Here is a 9975-nt window from a genome sequence, read left to right on the forward strand (position 1 = left end):
AGTTTCATATTACAAAAACAATATAACATATTGACCAAATAGTACATATATATATAGTACTAAGGTAACCACATAGTACGTATAGAGTACTACAATGGGTGTGTTAGGTTTTCTTAGTTAGATCCATTTTATTGTAGTTTTATGGAGCTCCAAGAGACATTTGACCCTATTATGCACTGAAGGGTCATATTAAAACCAATAAGTCTATCTTTGTCCGGTTTAGGTGTAATTAAATTAATGCAATAATATTCATGGCATGTCCAATGCTGCTAGCTTAAACAACTTTCTAAACTTAGAAAATAATCATTATTATCATCATATCATACCAAAAAAATACATTATCATCTAAGCTAGCTAGGCTGCACATTGTTCTTTATTTATAGGGTATAACATGATTATAGAGAATCACAATATCTAAACTAACAAGGTCAAGCCTAGGTTGGTTAAGTTTGTCGTTTAATCTAATTTACGCCCCAAAAAAATATGATATTGTTTTTTTATTGGAAAAAATAAAACTCGATAAAAAGATACTACATGTTAATTTTTTGACTTACTAATTGATATTGACAGAAACTTAAAATAAAATAAATAAAATCCAATAAGAATATTCTTCTTCCATCCCATTTTGTCTATTTTCACTTTTCAAAAGGCAATGCCATAAAATTTTAGGTGAACATATTTTAAATTCTAATCGTCTATGTTAAAATATATAAATTGGATCTAGTATTAAAAATAGAGAAACATAATAAAATTTATGAAAAGGTTCTAAACAATTCAATTTTGTTTCAAGAAATTATAAAGCCGTTTTCTCGATAAATTACAAAGGAGGTGTTTGGTAAATAGTTATTAGCTGATGATTGGATTAGTGGGTTGACTAGTTGATAGCCTTAACTGATTGTAGAAAGATGTTTGGTAAATTAGTTATTAGGTGATAGCTGATTACATGTAAAATGACTTTCTCAAAAAGTTGTTCAAAAAAACTGTTTTGAGCAGCTTTTTGAATTTTAGTATTTTGAAACAACAAGCTGTTACAAAAAGCTAATTAGTCAAACACTTATATTGACTGTTTAACCAAGTCAATCAACTAATAAATGGTCAAAAAAAAAACTAAAATTGACTGATAAGCTAATCATGTTACCAAACAGGGCCAAAATCAATCTAACAATGAATATGATGATAATACCTAAAGAAAAATAAAACATGAGTTTACAACTACATAAAAGATATGCCTTTAAAATATAACTTATGTTAATAAGTTAGGATTTAAAAAGTAAAAATGTACAAATAAAATTGATCAGGTTGAGTACCTCTTCATTTAATTTATTTGTAAAAAAAAACTATAAGTGTATACTTAAAGTATAAAATTCTCCTAACTTATCCTAATTAAAGATACGAAAGAATTGAAAAAAATAATATTGACTCTTTTTTTAATCAATATAATTAAAGTAAAAAGTATAGTTAAAAGTAAAAGTAGATTTTGTCTCTGTAAATTATTTATATCATTAAATTAGTTGGATAGGCTAAAGGAAATTATTGGCATCTTCAAAGGACACAAACAATAAAGAAATTAAAAAAAAAAAAAATTGATTGTTAAAATAGAATACCGCAACAGGTGGGGTTGGCCATTGGAAAGGACCAATATGATGATGTACCCTACGATACGTACCCCCAAATAACTCCAAAACGCACTTTTGAATAATCAAAATAAATTAATAAGTAATCAAATAATAAACTATTCCATTAGGGCAAAGCTAAAACATGGGTGGGGTTTAGCCTAAAGTAAAGAAAAGCCAAAACATGGCATCGAATCTTGAACAAGATTCTCTGGGATCGGAATATCTCCATAGAGGATTGAGGAACCTTTAAAAAACAATTAAAGAAAGAGGGAATATTCTTGACCAATCAAATGGGCATGCATTTTTCTATATTTTTTAACCTAATTAGGTTGTAACATGCATAAGCTAAGGATGATGAATATTCTTCTTATGCCAAGAACTTTCCCAAATGCTTTGTATTCTTTTGTTTGGCTTTACCCTAGTAGAATCAATGGACGGAAAACAAATAATCGCCCGGCCTGTTTGGTAAATAGTCGGTTGCGGTTAGCTGTTAGCTGATTGGGTTAATTAGAGGGTATAACTATTTGAGAATATTAGCTAATTGTAAAAATGTGTTTGGTAAATTAGCTGTTAGCTAATAACTGTTTGGTATAATTTCTTTTCTCAAAAAGCTAATTGAAAAAGTTATTTTGAGTAGCTTTTTAAATTTTAGCATTTTGAAGTACAAAAAGCTAATTAACCAAACACTTATATTGATTTTTAAACCAAATCAAACAACTAATAGTAGTCAAATAAGTCAAAATTGACCTATAGGCTAACTATTTTACCAAACAGGGACACTATTTGGCTTATTAGTTCTTATATATATATATATATATATATATATATATATATATATATATATATATATATATATATATATATATATATATATATAGGGTCCGGATCAGGTGAGGACCTAATCTTAGGTGAGGACGTGAGGACTAATCTAGACCATTAAATCAGAATGATGTATGATTGAGATTAAAAGAAACAAATCACACGGATTAAGAAAACAAATCCCTTTTAAAATATATAAATTTAGGGTAAATCAGTCTTATTAAAAGATGTGCATTCCTATACAAAATGTTGTGCATTCCTATACTGAGTGTTGTGCATCAATAACTTCATTGTTGTGCATTCAAACCCCGCCAAAAAATCATACAGTGAACATCCAATGTTCTACGATGCATTGAACTATGTGCTATAATGCACAACTCCCTAGCCTATAGTGCACAATTTACAACACTAGGTTGCACAATCAGCACACACGAATGCACAATCGTACTACCCAGGCAGTTATACATATACATGACAATCCAAATATAGACAATATTATACTCAAAAGAACAAGCGAAAAAAATAAAAAAATACTGATTAGTTTGCATGGGCGAACACTCAATCAATGATGAAGAAATCGCGGCTCCAAATTGCAACGGTGATGATCCAAGAAAATAGGAAACCAATTTGGCCAAGGATTATACATGCGTTCACACTTAAAAAAATAAAAAAAGACACTATTATCCCACTTTAACAAAAAAGATCAATCCCTGTCATCTCAAGAACTCAAATCTGGACCATCCAAATAAAAAAACAAACGCACAAGATTAGTCCTCACGTCCTCACCTAAGATTAGGTCCTCACCTGATTCGGATTATATATATATATATATATATATATATATATATATATATATATATATATATATATATATATATATATATTACTAGCTTTATATTTCAAGGTTTTTCTTATAAAATGTTAAAGTTATATGTTATATTAAAATTATTCTCAATACTTAGATGGCTGAATCAATTTTCTTATTAAGAATTAACTGGGTGTTTGGTTGGAATGAGGTGATTAGGGGAGAAATGAAATGAATTATAATTTTGTGGAAAAGAATAAGGAAAAAAATTCAAATTTTATTGTTTGGTAGACAGGATTATAATTAAAAAGAGAGTAAATAAAGACTAAAATGTCCTTGTATTATAATAATAATAATAATAATAATAACAATAATAATAATAATAATAATAATAATAATAATGATGGCAAAATTGTATTTTATTGTGAAATTCCAATTCCACTGCCTGTGGAAGATTAATTTTATAGACGGAAAGTTCTAGTATCATCTATTTTTTTCACAAAAAATAAAATATTATTCTACCAAATTTCTATTGAAATCTTTTTTTTTTTTTTGAAGATCAACCAACGTGGTTGTATTTATAGATAAACTGAAATAGAATTTGGTGGGACATCGTCCCAGTACATAGCTGTAGGCGAATTTAAAGCTAAAGTAGCTAAAGTATGTGCTAATAAATTCTGTAGTCTAGGAACAAAATTGACTGAGTAAAAATTTAAAGTAGACATAAAATTCCTGCAACTATCGATAGCATATCCAACATATGACCTGGATGGGGTATTCGGTGCGCATAGGTAGCGTTGTAGCGTCTGACAGTCAGTATGTAGCCGTATTGAATCTTCACCACGTCCTCTTAACCATGATAAAACCTCTTTACATGCGTATGCTTCAGCCATGAGTGGGGAAAAACAATTCAGTAATGGGGCGCTGAAAGCCGAGACGTAGTGATTGTCGGCATCTAGTAGTACCGCCCCCACCGCTGCTGAGCTGGTATCCTGGTGATAGCTTGCATCCATGTAGCATCTCCTGGGTCCTGGTGTTCTCGCGAGGTGGCCGGATCGTGGCAGCGGCGGTTGATGTATGCTTTCGGCCACAACGCAGACCACCGGCTGGAGGCCAACCTGTTGTGCGGCGTGACCGGCTCCATCGGCCGTGTGTGCGGCTGGTGTGGGCGTTCGGTGGTGGAGCGTGTTCCACGCTTGCATAGTGGCCATAGCTGCCACAAGCACCTTCTTTGGCAACGGTAGACAGGCATCCCAAACAGCTCTGTTTCTTGCTCTCCATATATGATATAAAATAGAAGCTGCATACAATATTCCATTAGTGTCTAGAACATTTAAGAGTGCACTAAACCATTCATGGAAAATATTTGTCACAATGCTGGGGAGTGGGAGGCTAGATTGGCTCCAAATGGCTCTTGCATAATCACACGATACTAATGAATGCAAAATATTTTCATGAGCAATCCACACATGGCACACATTGGGTCCACCTCTACTCTCTTTATAATCAAATTGCTCTTAGTGTGGAGGATATCTCTTTATAGGCAAAGGGCGCCCTTTTATTTCTTCCCACAAATAGTGGTAAGCCAAGATATTTTCCAAAATTAGGTGCCTGGACCACTCCCAAAATCTGCGCCACATCATCTCTGTCCCCTTCACCCGTATTCCTGCTATAGCAGATACTGGACTTATGATAATTTACCATTCGTCCGGATAAACTCTCATATACAGATAAACAATTCTTAATCTGAGTTGCCTCCTGTTGGTTTGCCTTAAAGAAAAGCAAGTTATCATCTGCAAAGAATAAATGGGATATTGGTGGGGCACCCCGTGCTACTCTGCAAGCATGAATCAGACCATTAGTTTGCGCTTGTTGCAGTAACAAGGACAGACCTTCAGCACAAATAATAAACAGATATGGGGATAAAGGATCTCCTTGTCTGAGACCTCGGGTAGGTATGATTGGCTGGGTACTCATACCATTTATAAAAAATTTATATGACACCGTGGTCACACACATCATAATAAGATTCACCCACTTATCATTAAAACCCAGAGCCTTAAGAATTCCTTCTAGGAAATGCCATTTCATACGTTTATAGGCTTTTGCCATATCCAACTTGAGAGCCCCCCAGCCAACAACCCCGCACTGCTTCCTGTTCAGATAATGTCGAACTTCTGCTGATATCAAAATATTATCAGTGAGAAGCCTATTTGGAATAAACGCACTCTGTGAATCCGAAATGACACCCTCCATCACAGGTTTCATTCCTAGTGTCATCATCTTCACCATCACTCTATAAATGACATTGCTTAGGGCTATGGGTCTCAGATCTGTTACCTTCTCAGGTGTATTTTTCTTTGGGATTAACACCACATTTGTCTCTTCAAATGCAGGTGGCACTATTCCTGTATCAAGACATTCAATAACAAAGCTCGAGAAATCCTGACCTACCACATCCAGAAATGCTGATAAAAGCCCGAATTCATACCATCAGGCCCAGGTGCCTTATCAGGGAACATAGAGAAAAGGGACTGCTTGACTTCCTCCACAGTAAAGGGTTGAAGGAGAAAATCATTCTGTGCTTGTGAGACTTTTGGTATAACATTTCGAAAAATACTATGACCATCAGGGGGATTACTAGAGCAGAAAATATCAGCAAAATAATCCAGGATAACATTTTTCATAGCCTCTCCTTCCCCCCAGTCCCCATTATCATTGGAAATTCTTAAAAGAGAGTTTTTCTTTTTACGATGAGAGGCATACCTGTGGTAGTATTTTGTATTGGCATCTGCACCTCGCAGCCAGTGCTGCTTAGATCTCTGTCTCCAATATGCATCCTCCTGGTTCTCAATGCATTGTAACTCTTCCTCTAAATGCTGAAATTCAGCCAAAAATGCTGAGTCCGTACGGCCTCTTAACCGCAATTGATCATTCTTTAATTGCAGTATTCGCTCACCAAACTTATGATACTGGTCACTCCACCAACGAGATAATCTTTCTCCACATCGCATAATACGTTCCTGTAAGTCACCACCCATGCCTTCGTTCCATGAACTTTCCACAACAGACCTGCACCCCTGATCATATAACCAGGCCATCTCAAACCGAAAACGTTTCTTATACGGTTCCCTTGTACCCATTGGATCATGAATACCAAGGAACAAAGCTGAATGATCTGATTTTCGCGTTAAAATATTAATAACTCTTGCTCCTAGAACAATACTACTCCAGGTACTCGTGGTCAACACCTTATCCAGCCTATCCTCTATCCACCGAGCCGTGCCCTTCCCCTTCTCCCATGTATACTGATATCCATCCATTGGCAACTGGGACAGCCCACAGTGCTCAATAGCTTCCCCAAAGCCCCGTAACAGCCTATTCGGGTGTGGATTTCCCCCTTTCTTCTCATGCTGATATAAAAGATCATTGAAATCACCAAGCATAACCCATGGTAGGTCAGACTTGGGCGCAAGAGACTTAATGAGATCCCACGCTTCAATGCGTCGGTGACGCTCGGGATATCCATAATAACAGGTGAGCCTCCACTTTGGAAAGCCCGTCATACTAACTTCTATGTCAATGTGATTAGTGGAATCACATATAAGCCTTGCCGTATTATTCCTTCTCCATAACAATGCCAGTCCACCACTCAAGCCATCATTATCAACAAAAAATAAGCCTTCAAAACCAATCTTAACACGTACACGTTCCGCATGATCTCGACCTACCTTGGTTTCCATGAGGTAGACAAAATCGGGTTTTTTCCGGGACACCATGTCCACTAACTCACGAACTGTGCGTGGGTTGGCCAAACCACGACAGTTCCAGCTTAGGGTACTCATTGGATTGGGCGGGTCTGGGAACCAAGACCCGCCATGTGCAAGTTTTTTGAACCGCTGTTTTCCTCCATTCCACCATCCACTGCCGGGGCCGACTCACTCATCCCCCCAACCACCGCCCTCCGTCTTTTAGAAGAGGCCGTGATATCCTCCTCCGCCCCCTCTCTCATAGATGCCATAACCACGTCTGCCCTATCGTCATTATCCGGTGCCAGAACCGGGGTCCTATTCTGCCGTAAGGCTTCATTAGCGGCTCCCAACGGTGGAAGCAACCAAGACTCCCCCACCGGTCTCGGACCCCTGGTCTGTTCTGCTCTCATCCATGCCCCGTACGGGTAAAACTCCGGTTTGATAATATTGGAAACCCGTGCCTTTGCACAGAAGCTGTCAAGATGTCCTAGCAAGCCACAACAAAAATAGAAGTTATGTAACCGTTCATACTTCAGATTCACCCAACCCCAGGACTTATCCCGGCGTATCAGTTTCATTCGGCGTTTTAGCGGTTTGTCCACCGGTACCGAAACACGCACTCTGTAGAACATCTTCCATGGGCCACCCACCTGTCGATCATCACACCGAATAAACGACCCTACAAAATTCCCAACCTGCTCAAGAACTGCATTAGAAGTATAACCCATAGGTAGGTCATAGACTTGTATCCACATATCAACAGTATCAAGTTTGACCTCCCCCGGAAGGTATCCATCACATACTCGCCTACATACCAGTGTATGGTTCTCAAAGGACCACGGACCCTTCTCCAACACTCGCACCATATCCGTTTCATGATAAAAAGCAAAAAAGAAACAATCTATTATACAACTCTGTCACACGCATCCCGAATACAGGCTGCCATGCAGAAGCCATTACCTGACGCATATATTCAACCTTGATTAGCTTCTGCGTCAAGAAACGCCTGACAACACAATACATGGGCGCCTCCATCTCGGCCGGAGCATGCTCCGGTACGTCGGCCTCCACGCCACCTTCTTCATCCTCCAACACCATATCTCCCCATCGTTCGGTCAGGTCATCCATCCTTCCGTTGTCGTGCTACTGTGCTTCTCTCGCCATGTTCTTAGCCGGTGATCGTGCACCGTCCGTCATCCGTAACAAGTAAACCCTAGCGGGAGGAAGAAAAGAAAAACCCTAGAGAGGGAGAGAAAAAATTCCGTGCGGCAAAGTATATTTCTATTGAAATCTACTTGTAGATAATTTTAATTTCTTTCCTTGAATTATGATTCTATCCAATCTATAGCTAGCAAGCTCAAAAGGCACTTTAAGCAAAGAAACGCTACACCCATACAGCCCGGCATGCCACTATGGTTGATATTTTATGCGAAATAATAGGGAATTATTACTTTTGTAGCATATACAATGGCCAATTAATAGATTACTATGGGCGGCATCCATAGATTTGTACCAACATCCATCATTTATATTTTTCTTTTCAGAAATTTTTTTATTTTCAATTTTTATATTCATTAATAATTTATAAATTCATCGTTGTTATTGTAAATTTAAAAGAAAGTTATTTAGTCATAAATAACAAAAAAAAAAATCAAATAATTGACGAATGCATTTTATTTCAATTAAAAGTTTAAATTCATATTTATTATTTTTATGGGTCTATCAATACATGTAAATTTGAATGTTTTATCTCAACTAAAAAACTAAAGTAATAATAAAATTGTACATTTGTTATTCTTATATATTATGCTCAATGCAAATAGATCCACATCAAAGAATGAATTTTAGAATGTAAATCTATGAAAATAATTTAGCTTTGATAGAATAATTGACTCGTTAATTATAAGACAAATTAATAAATTTGAATACGTAATAAAATAAATCAATTAACATTTACTACATACACTAGTATTTTACCCGTGTAATGCGCGAAAAAAAATTATATTATTATGAATTTAAATACGAAATTACATTGCACTTATTAGGGTTTCGATTTTAGAGTTTATGATTGCGTTTTTTGTTTTATTTGATTTAGTGGTTCAATGTTTACTTCTTAAAATCTAGCCTTTACTGTTTAGATTTAAAATTTAACTTTTTCATTGATTTTATAAAATTTACCAAGTCTGTATATATTTAGTTGTTAAAGATTGCGTATTTAAATTTGCATAGAAAATTTGATGATAATTACAAAAATGTCATTGTATTTTTTTTTAATTATGATCAGAACCATCAAATTTTTACAGATGTAAGGCTTAGATTTGTTCTTAGTTTTCTCCTAGGGTGTGTTATCATGTGGTTAAATTTGAGCCACTGATCTTGCCTAAATCAACGTCCAGGATTAACAAAAAATAAATAAATAAATAAATAAATAACGCAGTGACAATTTGGTAATTTTTGCATTTAAGTCAAATTTAAGGTGCGTGGTTTTCCTTTTTAAGCTAGGTGTGTGATTTTCCTTCTTAAGGTGCGTGGTTTATGTGCTTATAGTGCGTCAGTGTTGAAACTTAAGGCGCGTGGCTTTCCTTCTTAAGGTGCATGATTTATATGCTTAAAGTGCGTCAATTGTTCAAACTTTATGGGCGCCATTTTAAAATTTTATAAGTGCGTGATTTGTGTTCTTAAGATGCGCATTTTTGAGTTAATTGCAAAACTCACACGAGAAACTATACCCGCCCCTGAACCTTTCCATATATATATATATATATATATATATATATATATACACACACACACACACACACACACACACACACACACACACACACACACACACACACACACATATATATATATATATATATATATATATATATATATATATATATATATATATATATATATAGTGAAAGGTTCCCGTGCGAATGTGCGTTGAATTAATGTGCGTGAGATTTGTACTCAATGTGCGTGAGTGTTGTGCTTAATG

Source organism: Ipomoea nil, unplaced genomic scaffold (genome assembly GCF_001879475.1).
Source record: "Ipomoea nil cultivar Tokyo-kokei standard unplaced genomic scaffold, Asagao_1.1 scaffold3056, whole genome shotgun sequence".
Taxonomy (NCBI): Eukaryota; Viridiplantae; Streptophyta; class Magnoliopsida; order Solanales; family Convolvulaceae; genus Ipomoea; species Ipomoea nil.